The 4,085-nt window shown below is 41.9% G+C and overlaps 1 pseudogene; it reads left to right on the plus strand.

Moving 5' to 3' along the window:
• The first annotated feature begins 1,946 nt into the window (after positions 1-1,946).
• On the plus strand, positions 1,947-3,857 carry LOC140509120 (heat shock cognate 71 kDa protein-like; annotated as a pseudogene).
• Positions 3,858-4,085: the final 228 nt, after the last annotated feature.

The following is a 4,085-nucleotide window of genomic DNA, read 5'->3' on the forward strand; positions in this document are numbered from 1 at the left end:
GAGGCTATAGGGGTCTAGCAACTCACCTGGTGCTGAGCTAGGGTCCTAGTGGTGGTGTTTGTTGTGTGCTGAGACCAGGTGGGGTTTTTCTGGAACTATACTAAAGCATGTCGAGGTCTGGTTGCTGGAGATCACCAGCCCCCCCTGCCCCTCCCTTCTTCCCCAGCTGTACTGAGGCACAGGGTGGAACGTATTGATGCTGGAGGATGCCTGTGTTCTTGGGCCTGTCCTTAGTCAATGGGAGGTTGGCCTCTCAGGAAGCCTGCCTGGGGCAGCACAGTGTATGTGGTGGTTCTCCAAGTCGGAGTCTGTCATTTCCTCTACCTAAGCTAAGGCATGTGGGGGATACTGGTGTTGGCATTTGCCTGCTTGGCTACCCTGGGGCTCAGGATCTCCTGCTAGTTTGCTGAGATGAGGCTTGCTGTTGTCTTCCTGGGCTGCCTCCCATTCTGAACTGCTCTGCCCTTTTTACCCAAGTGGAATGGACCTTTCTTGTTGATTATTCAAGTTTCCCCAGCTAAAAGATCATCCCTCCCTGTCTTTCTGCTGTCTCTGCTATTCCAGGATTTTTCCCAGGGTGCGATTTTTTGTTTCTTTTTTAAAGGCCAATAATGGAGAGGGAGACTGATTTAGTATTTACTCTGCCATCTTGGCTCCCAGAAGTCCTGCTGGTAAATTTTTAACACTGAACCTCTCCAGGGGGAAAAAGTGTATGCACACATATAAATTTAATATGAATTAGCACTTAAAAAAAATAGATAATCACCCAAACAATACATAAAGCCTTGATTTGTAGCAATTACCAATTTCTGAGGTGTAAATGTTCACACTGAAAATTTAACAATTGACTCTCTGGAGCACCATTCAAACTAGCTTTATCACACCCCTGGTTGAATCTTTGAGTTTCAACAAATTGGATTTGTATGTTGATGCACTTCATTTGGCATTCATTTTTAAATAATGATTCTAAGATAATTGTCAAACTCTCTAAATTGAATTTTTTCATTTAGCTTATTATTTTATCATGTTTAAAATTAATTGCAGAATGTTTTATTTTTTATTTTTCTCCTTTTCTTTGTTTCTGCTAAAAAATGCTTTGGTAAGCTTGTTTTCGATTTTATTCCTCACTTCCCCCACTGTCTTGCACAAAAAAAAAATTAGTATTTTTTTTTTAAACTTAAATTCTTAGATGAGCCCTATTTAACATACTATGGTTGACATTTATGTAGATTTTAATGCTTACAAAGCACTTTCCACATGTTATCTCATTCATGATAATTATTTCTTCATCTTTCCCCACCATTAGAGTGTTACTGCTGATCTCTGCACCTTGCATCTATCTGTATTATTTCAAATATAAAGAACCCTACTTGGGAGGTCAGTTAGAAATATTTTCCCCATTATGTCCATCAAAATCATCCTGTTACCAGATTCTGTTTCATTTTTTGTATGGAAAATATGACCACTATAGGAAAAAAGGAAATCCCTACAAAAATAGTTAGCAATCACCATTTTATTTTAGTTTCCTTGCTGCACATAATCCTTGTTAGGGAAATTTCATCCATAGGTATAGCTAGGGGACCTGTCTATATCATTATCTTAGAGAGGTCCCTCGGGCACAGAGAGTGCAAATGACTTGTCCGTGGTCATAAAGTCAATATGCGTCAGAGGTAGGATTTAAAACCAAGTCTTCCTGTTTCTAAGGCTAGCCTGACACGTGTTACACTGTACTGCCACTCTCATAGTCATCCTGTTGTAGTAGAAAAAGCATTAAACTCTATCGTTTACCGACCATGTATTAATGACCACAATGTCATTAGCTTCCATGAATCCCAGTTTCCTTATATGCAAAATAGAGGCAATAATATCCCAATTGGCTTCTCAGTGCAGCAGCAGCCCTTCTTTCTGCACAGTGGTCAGCTACAGCCCTGGACTCCCCAGCAACCATGTCGAAGGGACCCGCAGTTGGCACTGATCTTGGCACCACTTATTCCTGTGTGGGAGTCTTCCAACATTGCTAATGACCAAGGAAACAAGACCACCCCCAGCTACGTCACCTTTACCAACACGGAACATTTAATCAGTGATGCTGCAAAGAATCAAGTTGCAATGAACCCCACCAACACAGTTTTAGATGACAAGCGTCTGATTGGTTGCAGATTTGATGATGTAGTTGTACAGTTAAACATGAAGCACTGGCCTTTTATGGTGATGAATGACACAAGCAGGCCTAAGGTCCAAGTGGAATATAAAGGGGAGACCAAAAGTTTCTATCCAGAAGTATCTTCTATGGTCGTGACCAAGATGAAAGAAATTGCTGAAGCTTACCTTGGGAAGACTGTCACAAATGCTGTAGTCACAGTACCAGCCTATTTCAACAATTCCCAACGTCAGGCCACTAAAGATGCTGAAACCATCAGTGGTCTCAATGTACTCTGAATCATCAATGAGACAATTGTTGCTGCTATTGCTTATGACTTGGACAAAAAAGGTTGGTTCTGAGAGAAATGTGCTGATCTTTGACCTTGGAGGTGGTACTTTTGATGTCTCCATTCTTAACATTGAAAATGACATCTTTGAGATCAAGACCACAGCTGGGGACACCCACTTGGGTGGGGAGGACTTTGAGAACCAAATGGTCAACCATTTCATTGTCAAGTTCAAGCAAAAGCAACAAGAAGGACATCAGTGAGAACAAGAGGGCTGTTTGCTGTCTTTGCACTGCTTGTGAACATGCAAAATGCACCTTTTCTTCTAGTACCCAGGCGGGTATTGAGATCAACTCCCTCTATGAAGGTATCAACTTTTATACATCAATCACCCGAGCCTGTTTCAAAGAACTGAATGCTGATCTCTTCCGTGGCACACTAGACCCTGTGGAAAAGGCCTTAGGAGATGCCAAGCTAGATAAATCACAGATTCATGACATCGTCCTGGTGGGTGGTTCCACTTGAATCCCCCACATCTAGAAGCTTCTGCTTCAATGGCAAGGAATTCAACAGAAGTATCAATCCTGATAAGGCTGTTGCTTATGGTGCAGCTCTCCAGGCTGCCATTTTGTCTGGAGATAAATCTGAGAATGTGCAGGACTTGTTGCTGTTGGATTTCACTCCTCTTTCCCTTGGAATTGAAACTACTGGTGGAGTTATGACTGTTCTGATCAAATGTAATACCATCCCCACCAAGCAGACACAGACCTTTACCATCTATTCAGACAACAAGAATGGTGTGCTTATTCAGGTTTATGAAGGTGAGAGAGCAATGACAAAGGATAACAACCTGCTTGGCAAATGTGAGCTCACAGGAATCCCCCAGCACCCAGAGGTGTTCCTCAGATTGAAATAACATTTGACATTGATGCCAATGGCATTCTCAATGTTTCTGCTGTGGAACAGAGCACAGGCAAGAAGAACAAGATCACCCTCACCAATGATAAAGGACATCTGAGCAAGGAAGACATTGAGCATATGGTCCAGGAGGCCAAGAAATACAAAGCTGAAGATGAGAAGCAGAGAGACAAGGTGTCTTCCAAGAATTCTCTTGAATCTTATGCTTTCAACATGAAGGCTACAGTGGAGGATGAAAAATTGCAAGGCAAAATTGGTGATGAAGACAAACAGAAGATCCTTGACAAATGTAATGAAATAATCAACTGACTGGATAAGAACCAGACTGCTAAGAAGGAAGAATTTGAGCATCATCAGAAAGAATTGGAGAAAGTCTACAACCCCATCATTTCTAAGCTGTACCAGAGTGCAGGGGGCATGCCAGGAGGCATGCCTGGTGGTTTCCCAGGGGGTGGAGCAGCCCCATCTGGAGGTGCTTCTTCTGGACCCACCATTGAAGAGGTGAACTAAGCAACAGAAGAAAGAGGACTCAAAATTTGTAGCCAAGGCAGTAGCAGTTTAAAAGTAATGTTTAAGCTACTGTGTAAATCTGCACATTCTGAATATTTGAATGTGTGCAGAGGGAGACAAGTGAACAACATAGCACTTTATCAGAACTGTAAACAAGTGGAAATGCAATTCTTGTCCTGGAGAATAAAAACTATTTAAAATTGGCACCATAAAAAATTCTCAACTGCC

This window comes from Notamacropus eugenii, chromosome 5 (genome assembly GCF_028372415.1).
Source record: "Notamacropus eugenii isolate mMacEug1 chromosome 5, mMacEug1.pri_v2, whole genome shotgun sequence".
Taxonomy (NCBI): Eukaryota; Metazoa; Chordata; class Mammalia; order Diprotodontia; family Macropodidae; genus Notamacropus; species Notamacropus eugenii.